The sequence below is a fragment of the Cyanistes caeruleus genome, chromosome 10 (genome assembly GCF_971803275.1).
Source record: "Cyanistes caeruleus chromosome 10, bCyaCae1.hap1.1, whole genome shotgun sequence".
In the NCBI taxonomy this organism is placed as follows: Eukaryota; Metazoa; Chordata; class Aves; order Passeriformes; family Paridae; genus Cyanistes; species Cyanistes caeruleus.
Genome location: NC_141710.1, coordinates 3163897 through 3181161, shown reverse-complemented (window position 1 = coordinate 3181161; position 17265 = coordinate 3163897). Strand labels below are relative to the sequence as shown.

Here is a 17265-nt window from a genome sequence, read left to right as displayed (position 1 = left end):
ATAAAATCAAAAAGATGTAAGTAGCATTTGGTAAAAAGGAAATCTTTGTAGCCTGGGAGGCTGGCAAAGAAAAAGTGACAAAATTCAGTGGAAACATTTTAGTGTTTCTGAATTTGCCTCCTCTCAGCAACTGGCATGGTTGAGATGCAAAAACAAACAGAAAAGCTCCCCAACTTTGCTCTTACTGAACCATGAAGTAAATGCAGTTTTCACTGGAATGTTCTCGCTCGTGAGCAGCGCATTTTGTGCCCTGATAAAATGCTGAGTGAGCAAACCGTGCTTGACTTCAGGTGCTGCTCTGCTGCATGAAGGTGAAGTAATTTAGTGGCTGTGTTTTCCTGCAAGTGACATAAACACAGAGTAACAATTAGCGGTGCTCAGAGAGGTGTTGATGCCGATTCCTAGAGGAGATGATTTACTCTTAGCGCTGACCTGTCAATAAACAACGCTAAACTTCACTGAGGAACAGCAAGGCTTTAGTGTGTAAGTGCTTTTGTTTGCCAGTGTTGCTGAGTATTTCTTTCCATCTGGCCCAGGTCCTGGGGGCTTTATGGTTATGCCCATTGATAAAGGCCAGGTGGACGAGTTTTGTGAGCTGTCTGTCACTTCTTCAGAAATGGGATGTGGCTGCAGCTGAGAGAAAAGTAGAGGAACAAAAGGGGTGGGCAGGGGAGCAGAATTCCTCTCATTCCCAGCCCCTTCTCCTGTTCAAGCTCAGCAACACCTGGATGTTCCCCCAGTAATGCTGCTCTGGGGATTCCCTGGGAGCTGCTGTGAGCAGCAGTCGCCTCTTTCATCAAGAAATAACCCAAGAGCGCTCGGTGAACGCACGGCAGCCTGGAGAGATGCTGTGGAAACTGAGCTGTGGTGCCCTTGCTGGGCTTGTCTGAAAGCCTTCCTCTAAAATGTTCCATTTTCATGGATTGTGTGTGATTACTGGCTAGATGGTGGTGTTAGGCTGGTGTTTGTAACAGCTTCAGGTACCTTTTCTCACAGCTTGCTAAATGCATTAGCTCATTTTTGTACCATGGGAGTCTCGGTGTTTCTACTGAATTGAGATGAATTGCGTAGGACAGAAGGCACCTGGTGCTCTTTGGCATAAAATATGTATCTAAAACTTAAACCTGGAATGTTTCCTTACAGAGCACAGACCTCAAGGCTTGTAGTAACTTTTGGCTGCCCTTTTTGTCAGGATTGGCATTAGTGACATCTCAGTCCTCTTGGACAAAACCACACAAAAAACAAAATCCATGCATTCTTAAATACAGGAGTAAGATGCAGAAAGGCATTTAAGAAAATGCAACTTCCATGGTGATTAGGATGTGCACTTTATTTAGGTCTAGCACTTAACAAATCCGTGTTTTAGCAAAGGAAGCTTTGCCGAAGCAGATTGGGTTTGAAGACGATGTAAACCCCAGGGAAGGAGGTGAGCTGCTACTTGGATTTTCAGTGTCACTGCAGTGAACAGGTGGCTATTTACAGCAGTGTTTACCAAAGAGGTACTTAGGATAATATTTACTAAGAGAGCAGTGGAGAGAGAAAGCAACCAAATGTTTTGGTTCCTCTGGAATTCGTCCCCTGTCAGCCTGGGGGGGCAGTGCTTTCAGAGAGAGCAGTGAGGCTGCAGCTTGTTTTATTTCCCTTCCCCACTTTCCTTCCTCAGCCCCTCCAGGGAACAAGTGGTGTCTTTTACTCTGCTTGTGATGAGGACATCCTTTGCTAATCAGCTGTAGTGGAAAGCAGATGATTGTTTCTACTCAATAAATTCTGACTGAGACTTCAGTGAGGGCTAAATTGAGCTTCATTACACACTGTTTACATATTGCAGGGATTCCTTGGGAGATTATTGCTAGAAATTGTCCTTTTCTATAAAAATCTAAAGGTGTTTCAAAAGTGTTGGGAGTAAAATCTTTGTACTTATCAATGTTCTGCAGAAAGCACCTCAAGAATCTGAATTTTCCTATGCCTCAGCTATTTATCTACTAATTTTTAAGGGTTATTGAGTGATTCAGATGAATTTGTATCTCTTTCTACTTGTAAAAATGATTTTGAAGCAGTGTCTGACTTGTGTTCAGTGGGAGAAGCCATGGATATATTTAATCTTGCAGAGCATCAGACACTGCCCCTTGTCCTTAAATCTCTCATTTTGAAAGCACTTCTAAGTGTTTCTGCAGTTTAAAGTTTCTGTTCTTTTTTCTCCTTAATAAATAGAAATAATAGATTTCTGACCTATTTATTAATTTCAGTTTTGAATGTAATAAACAATTGTGTTATTTCAGTGTTTTGTTAATTGTAAAACAATAATCTTGAATATTTTGCCCATTTCTAGGGATTTAAATGTTTCTGTACAGTGCTGGACAAAAGTTCAGGAGCTTCTTAGGCACTCTTAGGTTCAGGAGAGCCTTTCCATCACTTTCTTTAGGAACTGAATCCAGCCCATAGCCTGTGTTTCCACCTCCTCTGAACTTAGACTTTCAAATCTTGATCATGGGTGTGACTGAACTGAAAAAATCTTGATTTTCTCATCAAAATTACTGTAAATTCTTCACTGTTGTCAAGGTAGAAAGGCTGTGAAAAGCTTGCTCTCAGCCCTGGCCTCTTTGAGCATCTGAATATTCATTTATTTTTTACATGGGAATAGTGAGTTTGTAAACAAGCTTTGCTTTGCAGTAGCTGTGAAAATAATCCAAGTGTGATGGTGGAAGTGATGTACTTTGAGCAGTGTATTGAGGAAGAGGGGGAGCACATCAGTAACTGTTTTAATTGCTGCTTTTTCTAAACAGGAAGAGTAATTAAAAATTAAATACAGTGTTTACCATTATTCTCCTTTTTTTTTTTTTTTTTTTTCAGAAAAAAACCTGTTCTAGCTATGGTGTCCTGTGCATTGCATGAAGACTTCTTAGGGGAATTAAAAATTGCTTTTTAAGTCCCCTTTTAGCAAAACAAAATATTTGTTAACGTGTTGTGTTTGCAAGCAGCATTCCAAAGTTTTTATCGTATAATCAAAAAGCTGCCGTTATTAATTATTATTATTAATCAATTAATATAATTATTAATCAAAAATACTTCCATTATTCAAAAGTTTACAACTCATTTTAGGTTGTTGTACTGCTCACAATTAGCTTTATTCCCTTGACAAGTGAAAATTATTATAAATAGATGCTGGATATACAAATTAAAATTTCACTTATAATTAGGCACTCAGCATATAACTGTGGCCAATTAAAAGGGAGATAATTGGCTAAAAGCTAAGGGCAGGCATGGATTCAGAGCAGAGCTGTGGAGAGCACCGAGGGGCTGCCTAGGACAGGGCACTGCAGGAATGTTTTGCTCTCAATTAATCCATGTAATTGGCTGGTGTCAGAGCAGTGCTGTAAAACAGCAACGTGTGACACCCATGAACAGGCAGATCTACCCTCGGTTTAAATCCTAGCTGAGCTCAAATCCCCTAACTGGGAAGCTTCTGAGGTAAGAGCAGTGTCAATTTGATTTTCTAATGCAGATCCTACTGTATTTTATTGTCAGAATTATATAAAATTACCTGTTACTGGTTAGATGCCAGTTCCCCTAAAAAAAATAAATGAGGTTTAATAGCCTCTTTCTTAAAGGAAACTGTCTGGTGGAATCAAAACCAAAAAAGGTCTGGTTTATGAAACCCATGGGCAAACTGCTGCTTACCCAGGGACTGTCAGCACACACTGGATTTCAGCTTTGTATTTATAGAAAGGAAAGGCACAGAGGGCACTGGGAAGATGAAGATGTGCAGTTTGTGTGGCTGTGTGTAGTCAGCACACTTAGGGAGCAGTGTGACTGTGTTTTTAAGATAATGCCTGTGTAATCAAGCATAGCACATAATATTGCAGCTAATTCAACACTCTGCAGCCCTCAGGAGAAAACCAGCAGGTTTATGCCCCCAGGTAGTCATAAAATAAACCCTGGAAGCAACCAGTGTACATAACTTCAGTTTGAATAGAAACAAAGTAAAATCAACTGTAAACTGAGAGAGTTTATTATCTTGCATAGCTGCCATGTCTTTAATTTCATGCTGGAATGGTGATGGCTGCAGCACTGACTGCAGGACCAGGATCCTCACAAAGGTTTTAAGATCAGCATTTAGTTCTGTGAAAGTCTGGATTACCACACCATTGACATCAGAAAGGCAAACCTGGTTTGGAAGCACTCCTTGGAAAACCAGCATAAAAATGAGACTGCTAGCAAATGTGAAACATGCTGTTAGGTTTTGGACCTTTCAAAGACATGTATTTTGAGATAAATGTGCAATAAAGCCTGTGTTTAATCTAGGAAGAGGAGCAGTATTCTACTGGTAAAAAGCAGAAGGAAAATAGATTGCATCATCTCTAACCTTTGCAGTCATAGGCTCAGTGAACAGAACATCAAAACCAAATGTAAGGAAAACAAGCCTCTGTGTTCAATTTACCTAGTGATATCCGGCCTTACAAGAAGCTTTGAGTCTATTCATTCTTTAGCTCCAGTGTGAAAAAGTCAGTACTGGGCTAAGTCCTCAATGGATGAATATATCTAGGGGAAAAAATTGCTTAAAGCCAGATCCAAGGTCTGTCAAAGTGACTGGAAATAGTCCCAGGGACTCCAGGGACTGCAGATCAGGCTCTCAAACATGTAAATGAAAGTTTGATTGCTCTGGGTGAGCAATACTTCTGTTAATCATCCAGCAAAATAGATCTGATTATTTGGAACAGCAAAACAGCCATTTGATCCCTGCCAGAATACAATGCATGTTTGAGCATATCAAATGTGTTTGGAGTTAGGGAAGGAAGAATCTCGAGATGTTTGGGTTTGGTTTGGAGACGCACCCGGAGCCTGTGTGTTTGCTGAAGCTGCTCACCCTGCACCAAGGGCTGCCTGGGGAGTGAGCAGCCCTGCCAGACCTGTCCAGTGCCAGGAGCCAAAAGTGCCAGAGCAGCCAGCATGCTGGAAAAGGAACCAGGAACTGGGGACAGAGGCTTTTTCAAAGTGTCTTTTGGAGAGAGCTCAGCTTTCCACAGGGCCGGTGTAGAGAACAGCTTGGCTCCAGCTCTGCTGCCATGCAGGAGGCTCTTTGAGACCACTGTCCCCCTCTGACATGTCCTGAGACCACTGTCCCCCTCTGGCATGTCCTGAGACCACTGTCCCCCTCTGGCATGTCCTCCTGAGACCACTGTCCCCCTCTGGCATGTCCTCCTGAGACCACTGTCCCCCTCTGGCATGTCCTGAGACCACTGTCTCCCTCTGGCATGTCCTCCTGAGACCACTGTCCCCCTCTGGCATGTCCTGAGACCACTGTCCCCCTCTGACATGTCCTGAGACCACTGTCTCCCTCTGGCATGTCCTCCTGAGACCACTGTCCCCCTCTGGCATGTCCTCCTGAGACCACTGTCCCTCTCTGACATGTCCTGAGACCACTGTCTCCCTCTGGCATGTCCTGAGACCACTGTCCCTCTCTGACATGTCCTGAGACCACTGTCCCCCTCTGGCATGTCCTCCTGAGACCACTGTCTCCCTCTGGCATGTCCTGAGACCACTGTCCCCCTCTGGCATGTCCTGAGACCACTGTCTCCCTCTGCCACATCCTCCTCTCCTGACTCTCCTACCCCCTCCCCTGAGGCTTCTGCAGGACTTTGGGTTTGGTGGCAACATGGAAATTTCCCTTCTGGAATAATGTGATTTTTTTTTCCCCTCGGTTTCCTTTCAGGTGTGTGTGTGTATGTGCATGGGGGTATGGAAAAGGGATGGTGGGGAACAAAATCTGGAATTTTCTTGACCTTCCAATCCTGCCCAGATGAGGTGCTTCCCTGAGCTGGTTTGATGGCTGTGTTTTCTCTCCTTGCTGGGTGCTGGAGGATGTAAGAAGTGCTGATGTCCTTCCCCTTACTAAAATTAGGAAGCTTCAGTTTTGTGTCTGGGAGAATCTGACAATGGTTAGGCATGGTGAAAACTAGGAGGTATGAAAAACTGATGTGGAGACAAAACTCCCTATGCTGTGCTTGCTTGCTTGCTGCTGGAAAAAATCCTTACTGCAGGAGGAATACAAAACAAGGAGAATGAAGCCTTCGATGCACAGTTCAAATGAAAATGCTTTTTTTCTGCTGCCAGTGCAAAATACCAGTGATTTTCTGCTCTGGGAAGAGCTCAGCCCATAGGAAATAGTACCTCATGGAGCTTGTGTTGACAAAATATCTGAATTCCCACTTTCCACTGAGGTGAAACTGGCCCTGTGGAACAGCTGACATACCTTAACTGGAGTTCTGTGCACTCTTCACTGAATGTGTCCCTTGGAGCGTGTGTCTGACAGCTTATTGTGGAGTTCTGTCACTGCCATGGCAGAATCTGTACCCAACTTAGAGAAGGAGAGTTCCTTTCTCAAACAGAAATCACACAGATGAATTTTAGTTGGTAGCTAATTAGAGTGTAAGTAGATAAATATGTAGCTAAGGACAGTGGATTAACTTGAGGATATGAAAGGAAAAATTGATTCCTTGATTCCTTTTTTTCAAAAGACCATAAAAAGCATCACTCTGAAGACAGCTGTCATCTTTTTATTGGCCTGGGTGCATGTGTGGAGCTTTTTGTTTGTTTTTTAAGGGGAGGAGTAGAAGTCTTCTTTGGCAAGGTTTCTTTGTCTGAGAATCTCTGATTAGGAATGTTGTGCTTTAGTTATCCTGGTGCCTGGTTCTGGGCCAGGATTTCTCAGGATGGAGGATGTTCCCAGTGGTGGTGTGCTTTTTTGCCACTAGCAATGGTTTTTCCTAATAGGGCAAGCTTATGAGGCTCATTACCATGAAGGGAATAATGGGAAAGGAAGTTTCAGTGGGATCCTTTTTTGTTTGCTTTTTTAAAAACAAGGGAGATGGAGACAAAGGATGGAGTTAATATAAAATCCTGCACTCCAGTTAGCCCAAGAGATGACCTGCAGTTTTTGGAATTACGGTATGTTCAAAGATATGTCACTGAAATAATGTAATGCCACAGACATTAGGCCATAATGACCTAAAAAAGTATGTGTTTAGTAGTTTGCAGCTGGAGTCAAGGAAGGAGCAAAACCGCTTGAAGTGAGCCAGAGCCACGCATTCTGAAAAGCATCATTACATTTGGAGCACTGGCTGGGGAAAACATCCCCAGCTAACAGTGTGCCTTTGGTTCAATGGAATGTCACTGGATCAGTGGCCTGAGAGGGTGCAAGGGGAGTTGGACAAGGGATTTTTGATATTTTTGGAGCTATCAACTATGATCTGAAAGATCACAACTGTAGAAGCCATCAACAGCGGTCTGGAATTTTATGGGGTGGAGTTTTTGTTTGGGGTTTTTATTTAGCAAAGAGAAAGGACTTTTGACAAAAAGGAATTGATGTGGATCACCCAGAATAGGTAAAGGTCTTCTGAGTGTCCTCAAATACTTCCTGATGACCACAAGGACTAAATAAGCATAGCTATGTGCTCAATAGTTAACCAAATTAGAGATTAATTTATTAATTAAATCTCAGTAATAAGGCCTCATATTATTATTAATCTTGCCTGTGCACTTACTCATCTATGCAGCCCTTTTGCTGAAAATGGCAGTGTGAAGAGCTGAAGTCTCTCTTGGTGGCACCACAGCTTTCCTAGTGCCTGCCTCAGCAGTGGGCAAAGCCAGGGAAATCAGATTTGTTAATTGCTGATTTTCCTGACAGGGCATGTACCTTTTCTGATGTCTAATTTACCAGTTCTTGCATTGAAGATTTAGCATTAAAACTTCCTTTTAGAGTTATTTTTTTATCTCCATACATTGTCCTACTCTTCCTCAAAGCAGTTTTAGGTGTGGACCCCACAGCTGCATCAATTGCCTGTCTGTTTACCTGGTGGAGTCCTTCTGCACTTGCTTCTAAGTGAAACCAATATTCCAGCACTGTCACCCCCCTTGGTGTGAGGTAGGAACCTCCTGATGTCAAACTTGAGGTGTTTCAAAGCACCTGCCCCAGCAGGGAGTACAAGTTTTCCTTTGGAGCTTTTGCTGGAGAGGGCTCTGTGTTTTACTCAGCCCCTCACTTTGTTCCAGAGATGTTGGCTGAACTAATAAGGGACCATCAAGCCCCACAAACCTGTTTTCCTGTATCTAATCACACTGAGGAGCAGTTATCCCAAAAGTGAAGGTGGTAAGCAGAATTAAGTACAAAAGTGATTCTGATGTGGCTGAAAAATAACCACATTGGCTTTCTTTTTTTTTTTTTCCCCCCCCTGGAATGTTCATGCTGTGGTGTTTGGGTGTTTTGAACACAAAATGCTTTTTGCTTCCCCTCCAGTGGTCTGGTGTCCTTATGTTAAGCAATTCCAAGGACAGTCTGTTCCAGAACATCTTTGGTTAATAAGAAGCTGAAAGATAAGCCTTGTGATAATTGATAAGTCATTAGCAGGACTCTAGTTCATCAGATAAAGCAATTAATGGTTTCACATTTCCTAAAAAGTGGCAGTGTTGGGCTGAGTCACTGTGAGATGTAGGATGAGGAATTGTTTTGCAATCCAGTTTGAATGCAGGACAGATTTATGTCCCAGTGTGTTTGTTTCAATCCATACGTTGGTTTTTCAATCATTTTTATTGACTTTGAATACTCAGTTGAGTGCTGGATTTGTATCTCATTCACTCAGGTTTTGTACACCAGGATCTGTTGTTTGTTCTCACTTATCTGTGTTACTCAGTGAGCTGGCACAGCAATAAAGTACTTCACTTCTTTCACTCTGTAGGTGTTAGAAATATGGATTATGATTTGAACAACGTGGAACCAAGCTATTCCATAATTGGATTATGAAGGAGGATAAAAATTTATCAGAATTCATCCCACATTTCTTAGGAATTAAGTTATAAATTTGAAATTCAATTTTTTTCAGCTGGTTAGAACCAAAATTTTTACTTTCCTTGTGTGGTATAAAAGTTCAAAAGACTGTGAAGAGAGTAACACAGCATAACTTGTACATTCAGAGTTCTTTGTACTGGTACTGAGAATTTTACTGAGATTTGTGCTTTGAACACAGGCAGGTCGAAGGTGCTGAATTTTTGAGGCAATGTTGAATAGAAGAATTGGGTCTTCATTTCAAAACATCAGTTGAACAGAACAGCTGTGAAATGACCATTTTGGTGGAGAGCTTTAGTCTGGCAATATTATTTCTAGGAAAAGTCGCTTTTAGTGAAGTGAGGAAGTCAGGAGGGAGCTGTAACACAATTTGTGTCGGGAGGTTTGGTGGTGTTGGCTGTGTGGAGCCGAGGTGCTGCTGTAGCCACTTGGACATTGTGGTGGAACTCAGCTCCAGCTCCTCCCTTCTGAGGGCAGTGATCAGGAACAAAGACAGTAAATGGCTTTGGGGGTCTTTTTCTGATCTCTCTTTTCGTGTTGCTCCAATCCCAGCTGGGGTTTTAAATCTGTGGTCTGTAGCAGGTCCTTGTCCCCTGGGAAGGTGAGTGCTCCTTGCACCTCTGCCTCCATCCAGTCCCTCCATCTTCTCCTGAGAAATGTTCCTGAGTGTTTCATGCTGGCTCTGATGAATGAGTGCTTCATATTGAATAAAAATTCCTAATGATTCTTAGTCTTACACGTTTTGGAAAAGACTGCACAAATGGCACACAAATTCCTCACTTACAGCACAGGCGAGATAAGAGAGGAGATAACATCCCAGCTGAATTGAAGGATGAACTCTGGTGGCCTTGCTGTTGAAAAGCAGGCCTATTTTTTAACCTATTTCCCTCCATCCATAGGGGTAAGAGCTTGCTGGACCCAGCAGGCAGGTCAGGGGCTTTGTGACACTCAAGGTTCAGCCTGTACCTCGGTGCCTGTTTGAAATGCCCCTTTGGGAATCCTACAAAACACTATTTTGTTCAAACCTTGAGTAATTTTTGCATGAAAAATATTATGGCCACCTACCATATTATGAGGAGGTTTTCTGAGTATATAATTACATACCCAGAATTAAGTTCTGTAGATACTTTAAATCTGTGTCTTTGAAAGTATGAAATTCCATCTGGTATTCTGGGTATGGATCTTAAAGGCCAAGCACATAAAGCTTGTCATTTGCAGTGGGGAAAGTGGATAATTTCGACTGCACAAGCTTCTCCTCTGCCAGTGTGAAGTGGAGCCTGTGTCCAGAGGGTAGATAAGGATCATGCTCTCATTAGCATACAACTTAAGGAGTTAATTACAGCGCTTAAGAGAGCTGATAGCATCTCAAACTACAGCCTTGAAAGTGTCAGAGGAAGAATAACAGCAATATGAGTGTTTGATTTAAAGAGATGGGAACACATCCTCTGCTGATAAAAGCCCACATTGCTGGTGTTGCAAGGCAATGTCAGAAGCTACTGGGAAGAGCTGTTGGAAGCCTACCATAGCTGGAGCCCACTAATGCATGTCTAAACACGTGTTAAAACTCCCTCTGATTCAGTATTGAAGTTACAGCTGTTACATAAATAATAACTTCTTTTTATAAATCCTCTACTCCTGAGATAATTCCTTTTGAAAGGCTTACAACAGGCTTACAACATCCTAAAGAAACAGACAACAGAAAGGTGGCAGAATCCGACCTAGACTTACCAACTTTGAAATGCAGCTCCAAAGGTGATATTCCAGTTTGCTCTCACTCTGTCTTTAAAGCACGTTGTTTGGGCTGTAATATAATCCAGCTCCATTCATCTCAAGTGATGCCTATGAAGTCATTTGCACGGTCTTGAGGGCACTGAGCCTCCTGCTGCAGCGGGTGAAAGAGAAGACAGAAAGGAGCACAGGGTGGATGGAGGTGTTGGTGTTACTAAAAATGTCTCAGGGTCTGTCAGGTCCAGACCTGTCCCTGGAAAAGTCTGGAGACAGAAGTGCAAAGTCTGGCTCTCAACTCTTCACAGAGCTGAAGTGGATTTACTGTACTCACTGGCAATTTCACTGGAGAGAAAACAGGAAGGAAAAACAGGCAAATACTCTCCTATTTAAACTCACAATTTGTAGCAGCCACTCTTGGGCAACTCCAGTTTAAGGCCTTTGTGGCAAGGCTTGGTCTCACCTTTCTCCTGCCACATCAGTACACAGTGACTTCATCCTGCTTTCCCTGGAAATGGGGAGGGCATTGCCAGAGGCACAGATCTTTCCCAAGAGCTCCTGGGACACAAGGCTGGCCAAAAATGCTCAGTGTCAGCCTGCAGGAGAAGAGCTTTGAACCTTTTATAATCTTTGAACCATTCATAACCTTCTTACTTCAGTAAGGTAACACCTCTGTTCTAAGCAAGTGCCTTAAAACTATTTTGTTCAGCCCAGGACTGTGTAAAAATTACAAAAGCTTTCTGAAGTGCACACATTTCTAATTAACAAAGGCATCGTGCCCTTCATAGTTTTCTCCTTCAAAACCCAGACAATTCCTGCAATTTCATTTTTTACAGAGTGCTTTAGGCAGTGATTATTCACAGTGACTTCTGCTGTTCTTCTCTTTGCATCTGCAGGATCAGGTGGTACAGAGAATTCGCTGGAGCAGTGTTGTCACTGTTTAATCCTCAGTATACACTTGCAGGAAGGCAGCAGGGAAGTGCCTGAGCCAACTTCAAAGTCTGTTACTTGAAGAAGAAATCCACGTCTTTGCAGCAATTAGTGACAATAGAGGCACGCACCTGTGGTGGGGAACTTTGACTCCAAAAAGCTGATCTAAAAAACCTTTAAGCACCCAGGATTTCTTGTCTTAGGTTTGGAGGAGTGACAGAAATGACCTGTTCACCTCTGAGCTGGTGACCTACAGGTGGGAAGAAGCATTGTTAGAGATGTGTGAGCAGAATGTGAGGCTGTGTTGTTTTGATGTTTAAGCTATCCATTTCATCTCCGTGCAAGAATAACAAAGAGCTGCTCTGCCTGGTGAAAGGCAAAGCTGCACTTGAGTTAACTTGGCTACAAAGCCAATTTTTGCAAATATTTTTACAGTCTGCATGGTGAAGATGTGTTAATTCATTTCCCAAATCAAAACCCAAGTCAAGGATTTTAAGACTCCTACTGTCTTTATGTATGTTCTGTAGGTTCTAAGCCTTTTTAAACTGGAATAACAGCATTTTGTTTAAAAAATTAATGCAGAACTCTGGCATTGACTTCATTGGCAGGTGTTTCTAGACATAACTTGAGCTGTAGCTCAGGATCCTTGGTTCCTGTGGATGGTGTCAGTGGAGCACAGCAAGGTGGTGCCAGGGAGGCCACGAGGCAGTGGAGCTCTGCAGAACTGCTCATTTAGGAGCCCTTTCTCATCAAAGAGCCACTGACAGCCAAAAGGCAGAGAAACCATAAACCACCTTCTGCCAGGAGCTCGTAGCACTCAGCTGCTTCAATGTGCTGTGTTCATGCTGGATGTGACTGTTGTTAATATTCCAGGAGGCACAAAATCAGAATTACACTAGTGCTGCCAAATGGGAAGGTAAGAACCATCACTGTTTTCTTCAGGTGCTTGAGGTTGGCAAATATCTCCTAAATGATCCCCGCTGCCAGATTTTAAATTGGGCAGGAGGAAAGGGGAGAAGGAGATGGATGACCATGTGAATTTGGTCAGTGGAGTGGTTTAGGGTGACATAAAGGTTATGAGCCACTGGGGTAAATAATGTGAAGAATCTCTCTGAATGTGCTAAAATGCAGTGTTTGCTGTTAAAATGTGTGTTTGTTTCTATAGAAATCAGAGGGAATGCAGAATTCTCAAAGACTGCTCTCCCTGGGGAGGCAAACATGCCCTGCCATGGGGAGCCCTGCCATGGGCAAGGCCTGGGCAGTGCCAGGAGATGCCAGCCTGAGGCTGGGCAGTGCCTCGAGCTGCATGAGATCCAGCAGGACTCTGAGGCAGGTTTTAAATGTTTCACAGGGTGGCTGATCATTGCCTCATGCATACATGCTCACATATGGTGTTTCTCAGAACTTGCAAGTAGAAGGTTCCAAGGGTGTCAGAAGAATATTTATCCAATAATAAAGAAAAGAAAATTAAATATGTATGGAAATACATATGTATGGAAAATACAGTTCCAGGGTCCAGGATCTCTTAGAATTGTAATCCCACAGCACCTTGCACAAAGTATTTGGTGTTTTTCAGCAAAGAAGTCTATATTTTTTTATGAGAAAACTCGCTGGAAGGGATGAAAGACCCACAGTGTGAATTAGCGAGTACAATTCAATTTTATTTAAGTATTAGCTACCAGTTGCTGCTTAGAAATCATGCTCCAAACAGAATTAAAATGGCAAAAGTGTACAGGATCCATCTTCCCAAAGAGTTACCAAGTTTTAGAGGATACACCAAAAAGTCACATGAAACTGGAGCAGCTAATTTCAAAATCATTTTAATAATGCCTGATCCATTTGAATTTAAGCAGATGAAGGATAAGCTGAATCAGGGATAAAGTGAAAGGCCATGTGCCGAGTCCCTTCATTATCTGTGTGACTAGAAACTACTCTGCTTTAGCATCTGCTGTCTCTTTTTTGCTATCTCCCTCTTTAATTTTCCTAAATGGCTGGTGCATGGCTGCTGAGATAAGGTATTTAATATGGGAAAGGATTTAGATGTTCCTACAAGACCAGCCTAGGCTCCTTTTTTTTTTTTTTTTTTAAATGTCATCTTGATTTGTGCTTTTTTCTTCTCTCTAAGTCATAGGCATAGGATTATTAAATGAATCTGGAAGCTAAATTCCACTAACAAAATCCTAGTCTCCAGTGGTAACATAAATAACAATTGGTTCATAGTACAATAATTCCAGACAGCAACCATTATGACAAGATGCATAAACTAAACCTCATATTAGATACATTACTCATAAAATAGACATTTCAGAAGCTGTAGGGCTACATATACTTCATTTTCAATAAAGTTACCTAATTTAACTTGTTTATGACATTCTTTATATTAAAAAAATCACCCATAATCATATATACCTGCTCCTTCCAGGTCTTAAAACTCATCCTGTAGCAATTCCATGGAGGGGCTCAGTTGAGAACTGAACTTTGGTGTCTCCCAAACTTCAGGGGTGTATTTTTAAGGGAGCAATCCTAACAGGACACCACATTCCAGCATCTCCCCAAATGTTGTGTTCTGCACATGGCTGGGGGACCCCCCTGCACAGAGCTGCTCTGCTGGCTCCTAAAGGAGGTGTCCACACACATTTCAGTGTGATCAGAAATGCTTTTCTGAATTGTCTCCCCTCATCCCTGCTCACTCTGCATTGATTCAATTCACAGGCTGAGTCTTGGAGCTCATAAACAGAACAATGTGCTTCAGAACTGCAATTGAAATACTGAAATTGAAATATGGCTTCAGCCATAAGTGGGTGCTCAGTTTGGGGAACAGATGAGAAGCACCAGGCTCAGACTGAGTGTGGTGGGACCTCTGCATCACTCCTGCACCCTGCAGCCCTGTTCCCTCTGCTCAGCAAGGCTTGCAAGGGCAGACAGAGCTCAAGGGTAACAGGAAATGCAAAGGCACTACAGCAAAGTGTTCCTGTTCCAAATAGCTCGTGTAACCCCAGTTCTGTCCCTGGCTTTGCATCTCGTGGAAGCCTTCAATGTCACAATTGCCCATTGAGCTGTTCTGCAAAATTTCTTGCTTCAGTCAGTGCATTCCACAGACTTTTACTGGGGAAGGAGGCAGAAAATCACTATTTCACTATCAACTTCAGGACATTTTTAAAATTCATGTATGTTTACTGCTGTAGAACACCCTTTCTGTAACATTTTGCTTTACTAATAGTGAGGCATTCTGGTAATATTCTGGTATTACCAACATAAATCTGTGACAAAGTGCCCAGGCCACCTCAGATGCAGAGCTGAATGGGGTGGGAGATTTCTACATGTGGATTCTCATGTCTGGAATGAGCAGTGAGCAGGAGAGCTCAGAGCAAACTTCCCCTGAGCTCCCCAGTGCTGGGAAGGGCAGGGATGAGGGGCTGCAGGAGTAGCCCAGACGCATTTGGAGGGTGCTAAGCCTCCCCAAATAGAAAAGCATGGCATTTTCTGGTTCCCAGGTGAGCTAAGGTCTCTGTGTGATGCTGTGTTTCAGGTGACCCTCTGGTGTGACCACCCTACAAGTGACAGACAGCATTAAAAACCTGTTCAGGTGGGCAGAAACCCCAAACCTTCAGCTGTACACGGGTTTGGGAGTGTTTAACCACAGGTACACCTGAAACTCCAGAGCTCGGATTTTGTAATAGATATTTTCACCCTTTTGGTTTGAAGGGTAAGCTGGTAGGGCAGATGGTACTGGACAGGGAAGGATCTGATCCTTGAACAGTTTGGAAGTCTGAGAGTTGTGATGTTTTGGTGGGCAGACCACTGAAGGAACTCAGGTCACAATACAGCAGCACTACAGCAGTAACCTGATTTTCCTGATTGGAGAGCCACAGGGTGCAGAGTTAACTCCACTAAAGTGAGAGGTTTTTTCCTAACTTGCCTCTGTATCAACAGCTGTCTCAGAAATTCAAATTAAGAGTTTAATCTCCTGGTTTTCCATAGAAGCAGCTCTTGAGTGCATGAAAGAAGCATAAGCCTGCAGTAGCCTGTTCTGGAAATTCTCTGGTACCTTTCTGTAGCTAGAGGGAGGAAATTAATGGATGCAGCTGCCAATCCTATAATATTCTAATGAAAACTTCATTTTTATTTAAGCTTAGCTTTTATTGGCTTCCTGCTTTTGAGTAACACTTGGTAGGAAAATTATCCGGGTTGTTAAAGCAGTGTGGACAGGGAGATAATTTCAGAGGCTTCATCTCAGTTTGTCCCTGGAGGGAGAAAACGAGGCCTAAAACATCCAGGGTTGGAGATGTAAAGGTTGACTGCTACAGCTGGTGCTGCTTTTAGGCAACTTCAGGAGAGTTGTGTTTCAAAGCCAAATATTTTCCTCATTGCAGGGTATGAAGGATTTTTGCTGTAATGCCCCGGTTCTTTGTGTCATGTGTGATCAATGCCCAAGGCAGACCTGGAGACCTGCTCCAGAACACAACTTCTGCCCTTTATTTACAATGAGTTTTACTCCCTTTTCTATTAAATTGCACTGGCTAAGTCTCACCAGTTTGGCTTAGTCATTGCCAAGGTGCTTTCTGCATTTAGGATGTGGTGACTTGGATTTATTTCCACTGCAGGAAAGGATCCAGAATGCAATCCATTGCTGGAAACTGGATGTGCCCCTCCATGCACCTGAGGAACATCAGCTCCATTGCTGCAGCTCAGCCTCTCAGCCTCTGCACCTGAAGAATGTTTGGTTTATGGTATTTTATGGTATATGGTATTTTATTTCATCAGGCTTTGTTGATGAAAATAATTAAAGAGCTCTTGAATCTTACACAGCGAAGGCCTCTAGCTAATGTTGACTGTGATGATTATGTAAAATGCTGGAAAGCAAAATTTTTTTGGAAAAGTTTTTTAATAATCAGAACAGAGGGTTTTGAATATTAGACATTTATAACTGTTGTTTTTACAAGAAGAGTAGATATAGATAAAGGGGTTTTTTCAAGGTGTAGTCTGCTATAGACAAAAGAGTTCTATTGCAAGATATGCAGGAGAGGTGGATCCAGTTATGGACTGGAATTGCTATTTACTGTTTCCATTTGTAGAAATTATCCCAGGCAATCAGCCATCTCCTTGGCTTTAAGGTGAGGGTGCTTTGAGGAGAATATCAAAAGATAACTCTGGAGACAAGCACTGACATGGATCTCATTTATCCTTGCCTTGCAGCTGGAAGATGTGTGTGCTCCTAGGAAACCCAACAAACCAGAGCAGAAGAAAAGACTGGAAAGTAAAACATGAGGTTATGGGGGAAAATGCAAGAGATACAGAAGATCATTTAGTCAAATCTTGTGGGTTTAGTGTAATACCACAAATACAATGCTCTGAGCATTCTGAGGCCTCCTTCTTTATAATTCTACACCACATGCTGAATTTTCAATTCTGTGGTTGAGATACCTTGCAGTCACCTTGATCTATTTTACAGCTTTATTTTCAATATTTTATGTAGGTTGTGTGGGTCTTTTTGGCTTTTATCTTTCTGTGATGGTAGAGATAACATTGGCAGAATACAGAAACAGTTGAAACAAGATGCACTCTCAGTCTTCATGGAAATTCCAGTTATTTTCTGCTTTTGTTGCAAACTAGTGGTGAAATTGTTCAGGAACCAACATCCAGGGCTGAACATCTTTAGAAAATCTTTGTCCCCTGTTGAATAAATTACCAAAGAAAAAGAAAGTATGCTTTCAATTTTTCTCATTGCTGCCCATTCAGGACAATGTTGTATTGTATATTAATAAGTAAAA

At 42.4% G+C, this 17265-nt stretch overlaps 1 long non-coding RNA gene across 2 annotated transcripts in view; it reads left to right on the top strand.

The window, feature by feature from the left end:
- The window catches only part of LOC147651191 (uncharacterized), an 89454-nt gene extending 72405 nt beyond the window's left edge, over window positions 1–17049 (top strand). Inside the window, exons 10-15 of one of the 2 annotated variants that reach the window (XR_015274583.1) lie at window positions 2851–2926; window positions 11461–11750; window positions 12103–12410; window positions 15024–15080; window positions 16099–16234; window positions 16691–17049. This is a non-coding gene — a long non-coding RNA (uncharacterized LOC147651191). Of the gene's footprint in view, window positions 1–2850; window positions 2927–11460; window positions 11751–12102; window positions 12411–15023; window positions 15081–16098; window positions 16299–16690 lie in introns of those variants that run through there. The other variant, XR_015274584.1, reaches the window with a different exon arrangement.
- Window positions 17050–17265: the final 216 nt, after the last annotated feature.